Source organism: Rutilus rutilus (genome assembly GCF_951802725.1).
Source record: "Rutilus rutilus genome assembly, chromosome: 10".
NCBI classification, from domain to species: domain Eukaryota; kingdom Metazoa; phylum Chordata; class Actinopteri; order Cypriniformes; family Leuciscidae; genus Rutilus; species Rutilus rutilus.
In genome coordinates, this window is record NC_140215.1 from 4,407,501 (window position 1) to 4,429,047 (window position 21,547).

Below are 21,547 nucleotides of genomic sequence, written 5' to 3' on the forward strand. Positions count from 1 at the left end.
GTGAAATTACAAAACAAAATGCATATAAACGTATGATTGCCTGATATACAACCACTGATAAACATAATGGGTTTTAATGAGAAAAAAAAAATATATATACGAGTGCGGATTAGAACCCACAACCTCTTACACGCTTGGCAATAGTTCTACCACTGGACCATTTCAGCAAACACAATTTTTTAAAGGATTTACCAATACCAACATATATCAAACCTCATTAAACGACAAATTAAACCCATGTACTATTTCAATCGATTGATGGACATGTTATTGTACATACATCTATTTATGATTTAGCATTCATAACCCCCCCCCCCCCCCCCCCCCCGTAAAAAAAAAAAAAAAAAACGTCCCACCCACTTTTTAAAACAAAGTTACGCCACTGGTGTGGTGATACTTACATTTTGGGATAATCTCTCTTTAAAATATTTAATTTATCTATAAAAAAGGGTTTCATATATTAATCCAATCATGTGGTGATACATGTTTTGGATAATAAATTTGGATAATTTAAATTTCATATATTTGATTAATACATACAAAGTTTATATATTAATACAATAATACATATTTTGGGAAGAATTATATTTAGCATATTTAATTAATCTATAAAAAAAGTAATATGTACTTTTGGAAAAATATATTTGGGGATAATTACATTAAATTAATCTATAAAAAAGGGTTTTATATATTAATACAATTGTGTGGTCATACATATTTGGGGATCATTTATCTTTTATATGTTTAACTAGTACTTAGAAATGTTTATATATTAATACAATAATACATATTTTGAGAAAATCTATATTTATTTAATCTACATAAAAGGTAATATATTTTTGGTAAAACATATTTTGAGATAATCTATATTTAATTAATCTATAAAAAGGGTTTTATACATTTACATAATTTTGTGGTGATGTATATTTTAGGATAATTTATATTTCACATATTTAATTAATACATAAAATGTATATACATATATATTAATACATATTTTGGGAAATCTATATTTAGTATATTTATTTCATCTATAAAAAAGGTAATATATTTTTATATACATTTTTCTATATTTATTTTTCTATATATATTTATTTGTCTATATTTAATCAATCTATCTTTTTTTTTGTATATTTATACAATTGTGCGATAATATATATATTTAATTAATCCATAATTTTTTTTATAAATTAATACAATCATGTGGTAATACATATTTTGGGGAAAATGTATATTTCATATCATTAATTAATTAATCTATAAAAAAGGTTTATATATTATATAAAAAGGTTTATATATATTTTTATTTTTTTTCTATATTTTTATTATATAAATTTGATAAAACAGTTCTGACGTACACCTGTGAAGCGCATCAATCGATTTTTATATTAATGCAGCAAGTTGCAATGTTGCTTAGCAACTGTAAACAGTTAACTTGACAACAAGTTCCGCATCTCGACTAGTGATGGGACACAAATCTACCTGGTTATTAACGCAAAACCTCTACCAGTTGACACATTTCTACAGCGTCTCAGCCAGCGCTTCCCCCGATACACTGCAGGTCAAAGAGGCGAGCGCTCAAGGAAGTTGACCTCAGATTTCCCATCAGGCCAGGCGTGACACATCAGAACAGAAACAGGGCACGAGTCATGCTTTCGCTTCGAAATGCACCAACCTGCGTCCACCGGCGCGTTACTCTCCTCCCTCTCACCACGACACTTCTCTCAGAGGAGCCTTTCAGAGCCAGATGAGATGTGCTGAATGATGGCCCTCCATTTCTCTCGGAGACACGACAGAGGAGACCGGGGCGAGAGAGGTAAAGAGAGGTGCACTCCCGGTCTCCACTGCTGTCTAAAACAGACCGAACACTCGCTCTCATTCGCTCCAAACACACAAAGACTCATTAGCTGAGGACTGGAGACTGTGCACAGCGACGCCTGCCTGCCTGAGAGATCACATGGGTGGAAGAGAGAGAGAGAGAGAGAGAGAGAGAGAGCGGTGCCTGTGTGTTCCTGCTGTCTGCAGATATTTTTACCATCATGAGAGAGAGGGAGGGAGGGCGAGAGAGAGGGAAAACAGACAGCGGAGAGACAGTCGATAGCCGGCACAGCACCATAATCTGTAGAGGTGAGCGAGGGCACCCACAAATGAGCCAGAAACAGTGATAGAAACAGTCAAACGCACACGCTCGGGCTCAGTGGGATTTGTGCTAATGAACTTGGGCTGCACTTGTGCTTCATAAATACTCCGTTCAAGGCGGGTGATGAGACTCGCAAGCAATCTCACATACAAACACACTAAACGTTACATCTGGATGGTAACTGAATATATGCAATGTGATTGTAAAATGTTTATAAGTGACGTTTAAAATGATGCAAAGCTGAGCTCTTCAGTGTCACATGATCCTTCAGAAATCATTCTGATATGCTGATTTGATGCTCAAGAAACATTTCGTATTATTATCAATGAAGAAAAAAGTCGTGCTGCTTCATATATTTGTGGAAACCGTGATACGTTTTTCTTAAGGGTGGCTTTGAATGTGGCTCATCCAATCAAACTTGAGAATAGGAACTATCTGTTAGATGCCACGCGTTTCCATTACAGATTTGCGCAAAACTTTTGCGATTTTTTTTTTCTAAATGTCGACAAAAAACTATTGCGAATTGACGGCGTTTCCGTTAACTGATGTTATGCGACTAAAACTCCATTTTTCCTCTCGTGATAAGTAAAATCATTCCAAAAACCATGGCGACGGACGTTGGTAGGTTTATGTACTATATCCCAGCCACTGCACTAGCCATTATTATTAATCGAAGGAGATGTATGTGTTTTCCAAGCATTGTGAGGAACGACCCGTTATTATACTTGTGAGCGGCACATATGAGGTGTTTCTGGGTGTTTCTCCCTCATTTCGGCTTCGAGGTCTTGATTGTGGCATTTATTTGAGGTTTAGAATCCAGTATTCCTGTAATTCTTTTGTCTTTTATGAATTTAATAAAGAACTATGTCTCGTATTCTGTCCAAACACACCACGTCATCTATGTCAGGTGACTGTAAATGCGCAAAAAACTGTTTCCATTGCAGTTTTGCGAAATATTTCTTTTTCGAATTGACTGAAAAACCACCTCATGCGAGCGGAAAAACTTTTTTTTTGCGATAAATGGGAGTTTTTGCGAAATTGAAGTGTTTCCATTGGGCGTATTTTCAATTCTCAATTTCAATTTGCGCAATTTGAAGGGTAATGGAAACGCAGCTAATGTTGCCTTGGCTTTTGGCTTGCTTAGTTGGGGACGTTTAATATTCAACAATATTAAGGTGGACGATGATGCAAGTTTCTTCTAGAAACAAACTTTTATTGTATTATTTTCATCTTACCACTGTGAAGCTGCTTTGATACAATCTGTATTGTAAAAAGCGCTATATAAATAAAGGTGACTTGACTTGACTTGTTAGACTAATCAAATGAGATGAAGTAGGTTTTAATTGATTTACTGGATTATCCAGAAATCACCACGTGATTAATATGCAAACTATTTTCCATAGAATTTCAGACAAAAAAACATATATGTTGTTGTGAGATATAATTATGAGTATAATAACTCATGGAGTCATATACGATTTTGCTCGTTAAATTAAACAATATAAGTCTAGATTTTACTGGTGATTTAAATGATGTAATATTGAGGATATCATGATGTTTTTTTTATTCAGCCATGAAGTTTTGACTAACTCTCTGAAAAGTTCTTGTCCGATGACTTTAAAAAAAGAATTTTAATAGCATCTCTGATTTAAACATCAGTAGCAAAAACAGTGTTAGATCTGGTATGTTTGATTCATTTCTCTGTATCATTTAAATGAATCGATTCCAAACTCTGATTCAGTGATTCATTTGTGCCATCACAGAATGTTCACAGACATCCTTGTGTGGCATTTTACACACACACATATATATATATATATTTTTTTTTTTTTGTAAACAATATATGCAACATTATTAATTTATACTAATAAATATGCATACTATTATTTATTTACTTTTAATGATTTATTTATCTATATCGGTCCATACTGATAAAAAATGATTAAATATCATTCTTTCTTGTGTTCATAAATTATGCAGTATTGAGAATATCATGATGTTTTTTTTATTCAGCCATGAAGTTTTGACTAATTCTGTGAAACTTTCTTGTCTGATAACTTTTAAAAATGAATTTTAATAGCCTCTCTGATTTAAACTTCAGTAGCAAAAACAGTTTTAGAGCTGGTATACGTTTGATTCATTTATCTGAATCTGTTCAATGAATCCATTCAATGATTCAACTCTGATTCAGTGATTCACTTGTGCCATGTTCACCGGCATCCTTGAGTGGCATTTTTCACATATTAAAATGTTTTTTTTGTAAACATTATTAATTTATACGATTAAATATTCATACTATTTATTTACTGTTTATCATTTATTTACATCGGTCCACATAAATGAAAATGATTAAATATCATTCTTTCTTGTGTTCATTTATTGCAAAACAAGTATTTTTTTAATTGTATTTTACAATATTTTAACGATTTTGAATCTACTTGAGAACGATAGCGGCTTGGTTGAAGTTCTTCAGAATTAATCATTTTAGTTATCTCTGCAGATTTCTTGAACATCATCAAACATGGCAGTATTATCAATACGGCTACATCACCCAGCCCTCCACATGATCAGTAAATAAAGCAGATATCTGGATTAAGAGTGCACTTAAATTAGTCTTGAAAGCTCCTGGGAGTAGAGCTGTGGAGTTATCATTAATGTCAACATTACAGTTCTTGCTTCAGGAAATCCTTCCACTCGATGTCACATAAACGGCACAGAAACACAAACAGAGTGGGTGGTCTTCCAGCTATTAGAGCCTGAATAAATGCTGTGTCAAAACACTTTGATTATTGCTTGCGGCGTTGTGTGACGGCCACTGCAGTGAGACCGGTGCGGGACGACTTGTCCTCTGCTCACCGAGGCGTTCGGACCTCCAGTAATTACGACAAAATCTCTGCTTATTAGACTCTCTCAACTAATAAGTAAAGTCCAGCAATTAAAAATGTGGCAAATAGTATGTCAATATATGTCTCCGCAACCGAAAGGATGATTCCTTCTCTAATTATTAATTTTTTTTTAGCCCATCTAATTCCTGCCAGTTATACTGTATTCCCATTTGCTTAAAACAAGGATAGACCTATTCAACAAATCCTTCAAATAAAAGATATTTAAGCACTGATCGCTCATTTTAAAGTGCTTAATCCCACCTATAACGGATTTCATAGTGTGTTTTAAACCATTTATGAGAGTTTTTAGTGGAAAGGCAGCTGGCTTCAGGAGGAAAATGCTTGTATGTGTGTTTTGGATTTAATAAAGGTTTAAATCGGAGCTCTGGCTGTGTTTCTGGACGCAGACGGATTTATCCTGGACCAGGTTTTCTTTTGGAAAACGTCTTGAGGGACAGCATAGACAGCATCTATGTTATGATCTGAATTGTGGAAAACTAAACATTAAAAGCCTTTTGTAAAAGCAGACGCTTTTATCCAAAGCGACTTACAAATGTAGCTCATTTGTAAGTGACAGTAGCACACTATTGCTCCCTTCCTATCTACTGAAAATTACTCAATACGTTTCTTTCCATATAAAATGTTTATCCCGACTCGAATCTATGGCCTTGCGGGTCTGGGACCCATTAGAGAGCAGATCAGACAGTCATGAATGGCTCAGCACTTGATTTGACCAGAAAAATCGAATTATTTCCTCTCGTTTCCTCTTCATCTTGGAATGCTGCCTATTGTGTAACAGTCATATCTAATTTGCATTCCCTCTCTTTCTTGTGGGATATCATACCAGGAGCTCCATTATGTAAAGATGCAAAACATATGACTGGCAGTCCACGCGCACACACACACACACACACACACACACACACACACACACACACACACACACACACACACACACACACACACACACACACACTGAGGCTCTGTTCCAAAACCTAGTGAGCTGCCTATGGGTTGCATTTTAAGTGCTCTTAAAGGGTAATTCTCGGCAAAATGCAACCTAGGGTCTTTTTGTTAATCTACCCGAGGCAAACTTTCGTGTAAAAGCATAATTAGAATGGAAACGCCTCTTTTAAGTTTGACCGTATTTTCGGTTTCGGTCAAATTGCCTTTTGAATGGGAGTGCTTGGGGTATTTCTATGATCGCATCAAAAATTTCTATTTTTAAAACACTAAGAAGGCTCGACACAACATGAAACTGTGCTGGAAGTGTCACCAGGGGCTCTACACATGAACTCCAGCATTGAGAACATTGTTTGTGTACACAGAGTTTACTAAAAAGAAAAGATTTTGATCAACTCACTGTCTCTGTGTCCGCCGGCATTTTGACAGTCAAAACTAGTCGATCTCCGAATGCGACGTAACAGGGAGGAGAGGAAAGATGGAAAGCTCCTAAAGCTTAGTTCCATATAAATTCACAGATAATTTGTTGTTTTGTCGTTAGTGAAAATCAATATTGACCTTGTATTTGATAAAGGATCCTCATATAAGAAGCAACACTAAAATTCAGAGTCAGTTCATTCGCATTCAGAGATCGACTATATTTGACTGTCGAAATGCCGGCAAACACAGTTACAGTCAGTGAGTTGATCAAAATCTTTCTTTTTAGTAAACTGTGTACACAAACAGTGTTCTCAATGCTGGAGTTCATGTGTAGAGCCCCTGGTGACACTTCCAGCACAGTTTCATGTTGTGTCGAGCCTTCTTAGTGTTTTAAAAATAGCGATTTTTGATGCTATCATAGTCGTGACCCAAGCACTCCCATTCAAAAAGCATTTTGACCGAAAACGAAAATACGTTCAAACTTAAAAGAGGCGTTTCCATTCTAATTATGCTTTTAAACGAAAGTTTGCCTCGGGTAGATTAACAAAAAGACACTAAGTTGCACTTTGGCGAAAGTTGTTCTGAAAAGCATGATTTTGTTGACTTTTAATATACTTTCTTAAGCATGTGGGCTATCCTTTGTGCAGAAGTCAGTAATGCATTTATCATTTAGCAATGCTAACTGAAAACTACATTCTATGACAACAACAGTAGTATTTGTGAAATTATAGTTGGTTTTCTCCTCCGCCATTGACGCTCACTGTGAGAAATGCTGCCAGCACCAGTATAGATCCGGCAGAAACAAGCGGAGGGATACAAATTGTGAAATGGTTTCTCTGTAATATTAGCAGAATTTCACATTGTTGGAAAAGGCTCTCAGCCAATCAGATTCGAGATCAAGAACTAACTGTTGTTAATGCATTTCTTATTGCTGTTTTTCATAAGAAGTCAAAACCTTAATTGTATGACCTGTTTTGTACTGTTTTGTAACTTTGCATAATGATAGTTATTTGTATGTTACTGCCATGTATCACTAGGTTTTGTAACAGACCGTGACTGTATTGCTTGAACAGATATATTCACGTCCTATTCTGTGATTTTGTGCATATGAGAATATAGAGAATTGTAATATATTGCGCTTTGATGCATAGACATTTTCTGACTATATTCAGGCCATATGCAAATGAGGAGTCTGGTTCCAAATCAAATCATTGGCTGTGTGACGGCGGCATGCAAAAAAAATGGAAGACCGAAGCCAAAAAAAGTCATTATTTCTGCTGCCTGAGGAGTTTAAATGCGCTTTGTAATAACTGGATGGCTTTTAGCACGCTATTTTCTAGTGGAAGTGTTGCTGATAAACTTCCACGGAAGAACAATAACCCGAGTCCTGACTGACAGGATGAAAGAAACACATCATATGTCATTCTCAAACAACTACTCGTTCAGAGCCTATAGCAATGACTCAGCTGCAGTGATTAAAGTTCACGAGCGCTTTACAAATAATGTCGTTTCTTGGCTCCGCTTGAACTCGGAGAACAGAACCAATAGTCTGTCACTGAGAGGTCTGTGGAGACACAACTAGTGTCTTCATACAATGACCGATTGAAAGGTGACACGTCTCTGCCTCGAGGGTGTGGAGGATGTAACCTTTGAATGTTTCTCTTGGATGTTGGGCTTTTGAATCTCCACACCCTCATTCTCTATCTGTGCTTCCCTTCTGAATGTTTTATGGGATGTTAGCAGTTCTGATGCCTGTCATTAGCACCAAACTAACCTCTGCCTGCCCTTAGGCCTGGGAAAATCAGCACACTGAGTCATACATGGCAGTCCAACATGATCTCCCCCCCCTCTAACCCTGCAGCTAACTAACACTAACCGATTGCTGGAAGACGATCTTATGTAAATCATACCCATAATTGGACACAAAGGGGGTGAATTCATTCATTTCCATTTTTACAATGCGTTATGTACATATGAAATTGGATCCATGTTCAAAGTCAGCATGACATCAAAATCAACGCTATTTACTGTAACTCTTTATTTTGATAGTTCTGCTAACTATAAGTAACTTTGCAACTACATGTCAACTAACTCTCATTAGAGTATCATTAAATCAACGATTGTATCTTGAATAGTTCTATAGTTTATTGTGTATTGAATTGTTCTATAGTTCTACACATTTTGAATGCAATTACATCAGAAGTAACTGTGATTATTAAATTACAGAAAAATAAGAGTAATCCCTTACTATGCCTTTTCAATTACTGTAATTTATTATTTGATAACGCATTACACCCAATACTTGCTTATGTTGCAGTAATGTGGTGTTTTGCTACATTGAAGGGTTTTTGGGACACAGAAGCAGGCGTCAGATCAGTGCATGACAGGCGAGTCAGAGTGACTCTCTCTCTCTCTCTCTTTCTGTCTCTCTCTCTCTCTCTTTCTCTGTCTCTTACTGCAGCCTGCCGAGGGGGAAAGCCAGGGCAACCGCAAAGTACAGTGAGCACACAGTCTCACTGGAGCCAGAGAGAGAGAGGGAGAGAGAGAGAGAGGGAGAGAGAGGGGGAGGGAGGAGGAGTGCAGAGAGAATGAGCACAAAGGCTCTGTTCCAAAACATAGTGAGATGACACTTAAAGCGTTTGCTTTGTATTGTTGCAATGTCGATAGTATATGTAAATGAACAATGTGTTCTCCTGCATCCAGATCGTCATCAGAAGTCCACCAGATGACATGAAATACATCATTTGCATCATTCAGTGGACTTTTGACAGCTTAAAAGCTCATTAAAACTAGAACTTCTGCATTTTTGTATTTCCAACCATAGACAATCAGATTGAAACAAAATCAAAAGTGGATTATGGACAATAAAGTGTTTTTCCACAGCCACAGAATAGGGCGACACTTTTTTCGATAGTCGACTTTAGACATTCAACTAAGTGATTTTGCAACTACGTCAACTTATTCTACCAACCCTAACCTAAGTCTACTAGTTAGTTGACATGTAGTCGCAAAGTTACTGTAGAATGTCTAAAGTGGACTATAGAAATAAATTAATAAATAAATAATCCTGTATCTAGTAATGTCAATACGGTACACTATTTTATTTTTTTGTCATGTGATGTAAAATTGAACATGCTGCATAACCGAGCAAGCTGAGGGAATAATCAAACACGTTTTCCTAAAATGTCTCTGTTGTTGCAAAGATGAGTCTGAATAATTTTAGTGAATCATGTTCTTGTCACCATTATGTTCTGTTAGTGTCATCATCATGGACTTTTAGTTTCATTCTCATCATGCGTTCCTTTGTTCAGTTTTCCCACTGCTCATTTGTGTTCATTGGTTTCACCTGTGTCCTATTAATTATCCTCATTTTTGTTTGCTTTATAAGCAGTGTTCGAATTATACCGTGAGCTTCGGGGGGGTACAGCTATTTCGACTGGTGACGTCACTCTCCATTTTATATAGGCTTACACACATGAGAACCACTAATCTATATGCGAAATTCCCTGAATATTAGTGCAGATTCCCTCTTGTTAAGACATTAAGAATGAAATTGCACAAAACGCCTTTAACATTTTGTTAAATATATCAGCACTTATACCTTAATTACCCGTCTCTTAATTGTTATATGTCCTCCTTACTGTTCTTTTACCACCAAAAAAATGCCTGATGTCTGTCACTGTCCCTTTTCTCTTACTCATCATAGTTAAATGAAATTAATTTCAAGTTTAAGGTGGTTGTATGTAAGTGACTTCCCTCGCGTCAATGTTTTGGGTCATGTGTTAATGTCAAACATTAAAATTCATAACGATCTTTTAATAATTGTTTCACTTGCTGTAGTGGTGTATGTTCGGGAGTGAAGAAATCGCGCGCCACTGTATGTTGTTCGGGACGGGAGTGAAGACCTATATACAGATAGACTAGCTAGGCTAACATTATATTTTATTAATTTTATTTTAAAAACTATTATATTCATCCCTTTTGGGAGGGTCCAAGTCTCATCTAGGGGGGTCGGACCCCCCCAATACCCCCCATACTTCGAACCCTGTTTGTAAGTTGATCCCTCACATTCATTCTCTGTTCGGTCTACATTGCATTTAGTGTGTGTTGCCCTTCCTGTTTGTTTATTCTTTGTATAATCGTCATTAAACTTTGTGTTGGAATTATACTCATCACCTTCGTCTACCGTCCTGCAACGACCCGGGACGGTTCTGAAGGTGTAAACAAACTACAGTAGTTTAAATGAATGATTCACTGATTAAATTGTCATCCTTTTTGGTATAACTAATATTTAGGAGCCGTTTACTCTGTTTTAAACTAAAAACCGGAAAACGTTTTATGCCTTTTACACGACAACAGTGTTTTGGGACCTGAAAACGCGAATCTTTGAAAACGGGTTTCAAAGTGCAAGTTTTTGAAAACAATACAGTAATCGTCTCCGTGTAAACTACAAAAACGCGAATTTGTGAAAACGGAGACATTATGCGTATTACGTGTTCAGTCTAATAGGCGCGTAGTGTTTCTTTACAAAGTGACATCGCCAACTACTGGCCTGGCACCAGAATACAGCGTTTCTAGTCGTTTTCTCGGATCCGTGTGAACTTGGATCACACGAAAAACGCAAAGGAGACACTTTTTCTACATCTAAAATACATTGTTGTTGTGTAAATGTGCACTTGGTTAAATCCTACAGGTTGTCACTATGCGTCTGACTCAGTAATATAAAATCAGGATGTTTTCTAGTTTAAATACTATTACATTATTTACATTCTCATTGTTTGTGTGCCTTGATACTGCTGATTGTGACATTCCCACCTTACGTTTCATATGATCAGCTCCTGTTTACCTTTTATTAAAAGGGCATCTTGACTGTTAGTTTAACTGTAAATTATGAGAAGAGCCAGTAGCTTCCCCAAAACACTGCAAAGGTTGTGTTTAACCTTATAAATCATGTGTGACGCTGAGCCGTAAAGAGCAACCTTGAGAGCGCCGGGCTCATCTGAAGCCCCACAGACAGGAACTGTAGCCTGGAATAATTATATATCTGAAGCTGATGTCATTCTGCCGATGTGTGTGGCTAAGTAAACATAAACGCAGCCTTGATATATTCCATACTCCACATTGATGTTAGGAAGAGTCACAGGCCTCCGAATCCACAGCATGAAAATGCCAAAAGAAGAAGAATATGCTTGTAAAAGGTCACGTGCAGCATTCATAAAGCAGATGCACTCGAGGCGCTGCTGTTATGCTGTGGATTATACAGTGATGTTTACCGTGGTGTCCCTGAGGGACCCTTGTTGTCTATGCAAAGAGATCTGTTTAAATTAAAGACGTGTACTGAAATTTTCATTTCAGTTCTTGGAATGTGTTTGGATTTACTATAAACTCTGAATAAACATAAATCAGGATTAGACACTTTGTATAAAATGCAAATCGATGCTCTCAACTTGGAACGGCATTACTGATTATAAAACCTGTCATGTATGGGTTGTATTTCACCTCAAAAACAAATGCATACTGTATATGTATAATCTTTCGTTTGTTTTTGAGGTGAAATACAAAATTAGTATTTCATGTGTGTATTGTGGATTATATTCTAATACATAATCTGTAATATGTTTTTGAAAGAATTTCTTCTGCTCACCGAGGCTGCATTTATTTGGTCAAAAAAAAAAAAAAAAATGCAGTGAAAACATTATTACAATTTAAAAGACCTGTTTTATATTCTAATACATTTTCAAATGTAATCGTGAGATCTTTTTTTTTTTTTTCAGGATTCTTTGATGAATAGAAAGTTCAAAAGAACAAAATGTAGTTGAAATAGAAAGTTGTAACATTATAAATATCTTTACTGTCACTTTTAAAAGTTTTTTTTTTTAAATATTATATTTAAGAAAATGAAAAGGCCTATTTTTAACACCATTAAGACATTTTTGCATTGTGATATTATTTTTATACAATTCTTGTAACCAAAATCCATGGAATTCTAATTATTGTAATGCCATAAACAAATAAAGCAAAAACAATGTTAATATCAAACATATTTATACATCGTAGTAGTACACTCTAAAAAAATACTGGGTTGTTTCAACCCAACTTTGGGTCAAATATGGACAAACCCAGCCATATACATTTTTTAAATAAAATTTTTAATCCAACGTTTGGGTTTGTCCATATTTGACCCAAAATTGGGTTAAAACAACCCAGCATTTTTTAGAGTGACTTGTTGCACCTTTAATTTGTTGATTTAATTTTTTAATTATTTATTTATTTGTTTTGTGTGTTTGTTTATTTGTTACAATGCAAATATTCTTAATATCGTCACTTACACTTTCACACGTCATTTAATATTCCTCAAATAGGCACCAATATTTATATTTATATAAAAAAGAAAATAAATAAATATATATAAATATATATATATATTTATGTCTAAATAAAATGTGACCTGGAAATGTTTTTGTGAGATTCACTCATTGCTAGTGAATTATTACATTAATGCGGCCACGAACACACTGTAAAGTTTCAGGAGTGACAACATTTAAATATGGATGTGAATCCCATAAAAAAAAAAAGATAGTTTTGTGTGTGTACGGAACAGAACTCACTCTCGAAATTGCGATGTCTGACACTGGTTTAACTTGTCAGCTCAGAAAGCCATTTTATGAACTTGATAAAGTAGGCAGGTGCAAGTCACAATATTTTTTTTTTTTTTTTTTTGCAAGATCTGGCAACACTAATGAGTGTAAATGTACCTCGTTCACTGTGATTTCTTGCATCACGCATTAAAGAAGAAGACACACAACTCTGATATGAGCTTAAATATGTCATTATCAACTAGATGTTCAGTTCAATTCCGTACATACACACTGCGTGGAGTTTCTGCAAATGCGGTTTCACCACCTGAATTTTTCAGAAGTTTATTCGGTTGTAGAAGTCAAGTCAAGTCACCTTCATTTATATAGCGCTTTTAACAATTCAGATTGTTTCAAAGCAGCTTTAGGCTACAGTGATAACAGGAAGTTAAAGTAACAGAGATAGTTTTGGTTTTACAGCAGCTCTAGGATAAAGTTACTGTCCAGCTGAAGTACGTTTTTTGATTGATTCACTTCCGTTGTAAAAATCATTATTAATTTAGGGGCCGCTTACACAACACCGTTTTAACTGAAAACAGAAAACTTTTAATGCGTTCTGTCCGTTCATTTGCACGACAGCGGTGTTTGGTGGCAGTGATCACTCCCGTAAATGATTGAACTGTGTGTCTAAAGGTGAATTGAAAATCGAATTTAGCGGCAGTGACGTGGCCTAGCTAATGCGACGAGTAGACTTAGCATGATGAATCATATGGTGTGACTGGCATTTATTAACCTTTGTTCAAACATGACACACTCTCTTATAGTAACGTGGAGGGAAAAGATGAATTGTGAGATGCTTTAGAGGCAAAATCAATTCAATGTCATGCACAGATTGAACAGACCTAACATATGCGACAGTAAATTTGGTGCATAGTTAAAATGATATACACAACACATTTGATACGCAATATAATGGGACATAACCTACACTCTTGTGATAATTACAGTCTATTTCCCTATTTTACTGCACTGACTATTGCGCTATTATGTCTTTAGATCCACTTGCACTGAAGCATCAGTGATTCAGAGACTTACAATAGTGCAATTCCAAAATAATGCACACTGATGCAAGTCTTGATTTTTGTGTTGTGAAGATCATTTGGGTTGAGCAGCTGCCGTTAAAAGATAGTTTACTGACTAAACTGTAAAAGCACAGATGCTTTCTTGAAAAGACAAGTGAGTCTCCGTTTGTGGTGGACTTGAGAGTTTTTTGGAGGACAACAAGCAAGAAAGCAGAACACAATTAGAAACAAAGGAGCCCATTTAAATAGACGCTCTACTACATTTGGTGCTTTATGGAAATGAGGCTTCATTCCCTCTTTGTACATTTGTTAACTTGCTGTTGCCCGAGGCAGTAGACATCCACACACACACACACACACACTCGAACGAAGGAAGATATCTGGCTGGTGTTCAGTACCCCGCACACGGAGCAGACTGCTGCAACTCGCATTGATCTTCTCATCCTCCCCAGAACAACGCCGGAAAAACACACTGTTCTTCCATCAGTCTGCAAGTGCAAACTGAAGCTGTGAACCAAAATGGCGAGCATATGGAGTCTGATCCAGGATCTGTGCTTGAACTCGTTATTTTCTGTGTTAAATTCTGCTGCTATAAGCCAATGTGCTGTAAAATGGCATTGTGCAGGTTTATTTCCAATGGTGCCGTATTGTGTGATTTGAACATGTACTAATTTCATATCTACAAGTTTATATTGGTTTGTTAGGTGAATTTTGTTGGTTTTAATAGCATATAGATATATTTTGTTGATGTTTTACATCTCAAAAATCTGCAATTTTAACAGGGTTCACTCTTAAAAATAAAGGTTCTTTACTGGCATTGATGGTTCCCGAATAAGTTGGCAAAACTCAAACAAATTTGAGGTAATTCATTTTTAAGTTAAGTAATTCAAAGTTTTGGCAGTAAATGGCAGATTTTTATGTTGTACTTGTACATTTTAATTGCTCTTAACTTGAAAAATAAGTAAGCTAATTTATACATTTAACTTAAAATGATCATGTAATTTGATAGCATTAGTATAGCATAGCAATTGCTGAATGAGTACAGCAAATTAGAGCAATTAACTGATACCTGTTCTCATACGTCACCATACCCCCCCCCCCCCCCCCCCCCCAAAAAAGGAAAGAAAATCCCACATAACCGATTAGCACAACATTAAACACTGCTAAATCTCCCACTTAACACTATTTTGCTATAAAAAACAAAACAAAACAAAAAACATTAAATAACACTTAATTTTAGTATTTTCTCTCCCTTTCGAGTGTCATGGCAAAGCATGCTGGGAAACAGAAATCCCAGCCCACATTCTGTTAAATATAAGTTTTTCTAAATTAAAAGAAACAGTAAAACTCAAAACAAAGAAACAATTCAGATTACTTACGATGTGTCAGTTTGGTGAACTCAAAAGAAAAAGAAAGTTCTAATTACTCATAAAAGTTAATTTGATTGAAATAATTTGTTACATTTAAGTAATTATTCTGAGCATTAGGGTTTACAGACCTTTAACATCCACAGAACTTTTGCAATGAACAAATATCTTTATAGTGTAAAAAGGTTCTTGAGATTGTTATAATGTTCTTCATACTAAGAAGAAAATGGTTCTTTTAAGAACTGTTCACTGAAAGGTTCTGTTGCATCAATGTGAAAATCCCTTCATTTCACACCTGTTAAATTTACTTTAAAAAGTGTGTGCAAAAACTTTTGTTTTTATGTAAAAATTATGTACATTTTGCTAGTTTTTTTCTTTCTTTCAGTGCAAGAAGTTACCAGGACATTTTGAAAGTCCAGTCACTTTTTGATTGGACTAAAACCTGCATATGAGTGCAGGATGATGTCATTCAATATTTTGGTCAGTAAAAAAATTGTGTGATTTGCATTTTTGCATGCTAATAAGTTTGTTTTGTCACCCTTTAGCAAAATGTTAGCAGATGACCTGAACTGTAAGTTTCAAAACTCCAATTTTGATTTCATGACAACATTAAGAGATCGACAAAATAACTGGATATTAGATTGTGAGGTAAGATCTGTATTTTTATTTTTTTTTTTTTAAGAAATCGAATGGTTTAAATATATGAAGCGATCCATTTCAGGCATTCAGACTAGGTTGAACATTCCAGAATGATGCTGAAATAAGCGTTATTTAATACATTTATTTTTGATAATGACTGACCATGTTATATACTCATACCCTATTTATTTATTTATTTTTCAGACACTGCTGGGAAGTGAAATTTATGAAGCACCTTCATCCTTGAAGATCTGAAGGATGATGGGAGTCCAGTACTTAAAGGTTGAGATCCACTAGTCTAGACAGGTCAAATTCAATAAGCACATTTTTTCACATGCTGAAAATGGCAGAAGAGTGAAAGGAAGGAACTGATTGGAAATGTACACAAACTCAGGGCAGGTCTGATTTCCTCACTCGGGCTGTAATTCGATCTCACAGAGATGCAGAGAAGGAGTTTGAACTTTGCAGCTCCGCTGATCTGCTCTGCTCGAGAGCTCATTCCAATCACGTACGTCTGTGGCATAATCAGGTACTTTCACCCTCATGTCAATCACAATGCACACCTGAATTATTCATTAAACTATATTTTATTTATGTCAGTATTTCCCCTATGCCACCGAAAAAAGTAGGAGGAAGCCGAGCTCTCTGACAGACAGAGATGCACAGAACCTTGCAAAGAAGCGATGCTTTCATCTTTAATACAAGCGCTGGGAGGCTGAGGGTGTCGGGGGTACACACACACACACACACACACACACACACACACACACACACACACACGCACACACACAAACGCAGTCTCATTATTCATTCACTTTCTTGAATAGATCATCTGGTATTTTCATATGTAAAATGCTTCAGTGTGATGTCTGGAAGGATCTATCAAGCAACTCTTGTTTATGTCTGTGGAACAAAAGAAATGTTCCCATTCATGACGCACGGAAACACTAACATTTTGTTTTGTCTCCCTTCAAAAGAAAAACCCAAGCGAAATTAGAGAGGTGTATTCAAACCTTTTAATGTTGAGGACATACACATATAGTTAGTTTGACTATAGAATGTGGTTTTCACTCTTATTATTTCACTCTCATGGTTTTCCCGTAACTATATTTAGCACATTTAGGACTGACAAACATATTCCGTTGGTGTGTGAAGTCGAACAGCCATTGACCACCTCAGACCAGTGCTGTTATCGTTAACCAAAACTAAAACTATTAAGTTGAAGTTGTAAATTTAAACAAACGCTAACTGAAATGACAATTGTGAATTGTGAGATGCAAAGTCACAATTGCGTGATATAAATTCAGAATTGTGTGATATAAAGTCAGAATTGAATGATATAAAGTCAGAATTGAATGATATAAAGTCAGAATTGCATGATATAAAGTCAGAATTGCATGATATAAAGTCAGAATTGCGTGATATAAAGTCAGAATTGCGTGATATAAAGTCAGAATTGTGTGATATAAAGTCAGAATTGTGTGATATAAAGTCAGAATTGTATGATATAAAGTCAGAATTGTATGATATAAAGTCAGAATTGAATGATATAAAGTCAGAATTGCGTGATATAAAGTCAGAATTGTGTGATATAAAGTCAGAATAGTGTGATATAAAGTCAGAATTGAATGATATAAAGTCAGAATTGCATGATATAAAGTCAGAATTGAATTATATAAAGTCAGAATTGAATTATATAAAGTCAGAATTGCATGATATAAAGTCAGAATTGCATGATATAAAGTCAGAATTTAATGATATAAAGTCAGAATTGTGTGATATAAAGTCAGAATTGAATGATATACAGTCAGAACTGCGTGATATAAAGTCAGAATTTAATGATATAAAGTCAGAATTGCGTGATATAAAGTCAGAATTGTGTGATATAAAGTCAGAATTGAATTATATAAAGTCAGAATTGAATGATATAAAGTCAGAATTGCGTGATATAAAGTCAGAATTGAATGATATAAAGTCAGAATTGAATGATATAAAGTCAGAATTTAATTATATAAAGTCAGAATTGCGTGATATAAAGTCAGAATTGCGTGATATAAAGTCAGAATTGCGTGATATAAAGTCAGAATTTAATTATATAAAGTCAGAATTGTGTGATATAAAGTCAGAATTGTGTGATATAAAGTCGTAATTGCAAGAAATAAAGACAGAATTGCGTGATATAAACTTCTTTTTTATCTTGCAATTCTGACTTTATATCACGCAATTCTGAGATAAAAAGCAATTACCTTATTTATTTATTTTTATGTGGCGGCTTCCATAAGCTTCCATATAAGTCTTTTCTAACATTTACGTTAAAAAAATCATATGCATTTTGACCGATATACACAATTTTTCCACTTCAAAAGTTATTGGTTGTTAAATATCCAGTTTGCCGCCATCTAGTTAGTCTTTAAAAATAGCACGCAACAATGTAACAGGAAACAACATTGTTCAAAAGAAAAGTAACTAAATAACTGAATTTATTGTTGCTTGCATTAATTAATCTTTTTTTTAACTCAACACAATATTAGTCTCATAAAGCAGGTTGTTTGCCTTCACAGGTTATTGATGACTCATGAGTGGTTTAAATAGTTAGTGATGACTCATGAGTGGTTTAAATAGTTAGTGATGACTCATGAGTGGTTTAAATAGTTAGTGATGACTCATGAGTGGTTTAAATAGTTAGTAATGACTCATGAGTGCTTTAAATAGGCTATTATTGTGTCAAAAAGCACAAAAGAACTATATTCGGCTCTGCATATCTTTTATCGGACACAAAAACAATAGGCTATGGCTGCGTCCGAAATCGCATACTCTTTTGAGTAGGATTTTATTTTGAATAGGTAATTGATTCACGACCGCTAAACAAGTATGTTCTAGTATGAGTGTGTGTAGTATGAATGTAATCCGGGCTACTACATTCGCCATGTTGTCAGTATCACATGACCTACCAGCGTCACTTCACCTTCATTCACAAATCCTCTCCCGTGGCCTCATGGGATAGTAAAGTGTCCATCATAAGCACACTTCAGGATCTCGCCAGAAGTAGTTGGTAGTAAGTCATCCGGGGACTTTGCCTACTCTTTTATGAGTACTGTGAACTCAGACATACTTCTTTTGCCACATACTGTTTTTCGCCTACTAGTAGATGTTGAATTGTATGCGATTTCAGACGCAGCCTGTCTGTCCATCTCTACAGAAGATGAAAGGTCAGTGAATGTGCAATGTGAATCGGTTCTAATACTTGATTCGCAAGATGACATTTCCATTGGTAAGATAATAACTCCCATGAGTCTACCACATATGTTATACCACACGCCACACAATTACTATTCCGCATCTGTGTTGTAAGAGCTGTAACGGAGGCTTCTTCGCTGATTGGCAGCTCCCTCACAGACAGAGTGCGCGCAGTCTAAAATTAGACGGGTGTCTGTGTGGGTTGAGACAGTGAGCGTGTGTCACACGAAGATGACTAGACCGTCATTCATGCCAGAGAACTGAACAACCCGACCAGTCAGAGTTTCCGGACAGCTGATCATCAACAAGCCCGCTTCATTGTTTACCACAGAAAAGCGCTCAAAGGAAGATTTACTCATGAGGGAGCTGCTCAATATTAATTAGAACTGTTACGGCAGCAGTTTCTTATCTGGGATATTAGGCAGATGCGCTGTTGCCTGGCTCCCTCCGAGTGAATAGAGATGTGGCATTTAGAGTGATGAGCGTAATGACGTTCCCTTTCTAGTGGCGGCTGTGTTTATGCCTGCAACCCGATTCTGTCAAACATCACAACCATTTCAAGCCATTACCTCACCGGATGATCCCGTGAGAGACACGCACGGTGTTTCGTTGCTTTCCAGACGTTTAATTGTGGATTTTCTTTTGAAGCTGTTGTTTATTTATTTGCTTGCTTACTTGTTGTGGGATAGATCTATCTATCTATCTATCTATAGATAGATAGATAGATAGATAGATAGATAGATAGATAGATAGATAGATAAGGATGGTCAGACAGAGATAGATAGATAGATAGATAGATAGATAGATAGATAGATAGATAGATACGGATGGTCAGACAGAGATAGATAGATAGATATATAGATAGATAGATATATAGATATATAGATACAGATGGTCAGATAGATAGATAGAGATAGATAGATAGATAGATAGATAGATAGATAGATAGATAGATAGATAGATATGGATGGTCAGACATAGATAGATAGATAGATAGATAGATAGATAGATAGATAGATAGATAGATAGATAGATAGATAGATAGATAGATAGATAGATAGATAGCCAACCTGCACCAATCACTATGGAAACCAATTTTAATATGAGTGGAAAAACTGTACAGCAAGACAGTTGCCATATGGTAATATCTGCGCTAGTGACAACCAAGCTGCAACAGTCAGTCCATCAGACATGAATGACTAACATGCTAATTGGCGCTGTCTGCCATAGCTGGACTGATGTGCCAGTGATGTTAAAACTGGCAGATAATTTGTTATAAATCATAATTAGCCATCAGTTGTTAGCAAAGAGTTGTTACAACTGTCTTCACTGCATCACAGTTTATGGTTTAGCGCTGATGTTTAGGACAGATCCAGACTGCCAGTGCTCCTGTTTGTCTATATCTGTGTGTCTGAGCATCAGCACTGGGTTGAGTGAGGATACATCATTCTTCTATCCGGTGAGAATAATTCTTCTTTAAGAGGACGTTCACTCTGTCTGCAGCAGTGGTATAGTATCTATCTATCTATCTATCTATCTATCTATCTATCTATCTATCTATCTATCTATCTATCTATCTATCTATCTATCTATCTATCTATCTGACCATCCGTATCTATCTATCTATCTATCTATCTATCTATCTATCTATCTATCTATCTATCTATCTATCTATCTATCTATCTATCTATCTATCTATCTATCTATCTATCTGACCATCCGTATCTATCTATCTATCTATCTATCTATCTATCTATCTATCTATCTATCTATCTATCTATCTATCTATCTGACCATCCGTATCTATCTATCTATCTATCTATCTATCTATCTATCTATCTATCTATCTATCTATCTATCTATCTGACCATCAGTATCTATCTATCTATCTATCTATCTATCTATCTATCTATCTGACCATCAGTATCTATCTATCTATTTATCTATCTGACCATCCGTATCTATCTATCTATCTATCTATCTATCTATCTATCTATCTATCTATCTATCTATCTATCTATCTATCTGACCATCAGTATCTATCTATCTATCTATCTATCTATCTGACCATCCGTATCCATCCATCCATCCATCCATCCATCCATCCATCCATCCATCCATCCATCCATCCATCCATCCATCCATCCATCCATCCATCCATCCATCCATCCATCCATCCATCCATCCATCCATGAAAATAACATTGACGATGTCATAAACTTCAAAGCATTTGTTTCAC

At 35.6% G+C, this 21,547-nt stretch overlaps 1 protein-coding gene across 2 annotated transcripts in view; it reads right to left on the reverse strand.

Annotated features, from left to right (window-relative positions):
* csrnp3 (cysteine-serine-rich nuclear protein 3) overlaps positions 1-21,547 on the reverse strand; it is a 50,557-nt gene that overhangs the window by 18,318 nt on the left and 10,692 nt on the right. The window contains exon 1 of one of the 2 annotated variants that reach the window (XM_084421300.1): positions 1,676-1,930. The exons of the other annotated variant lie outside the window; for it this stretch is intronic. The gene's annotated coding sequence lies outside the window, so the exon portion shown is untranslated. Of the gene's footprint in view, positions 1-1,675; positions 1,931-21,547 lie in introns of those variants that run through there. 2 annotated transcript variants of the gene reach the window in all.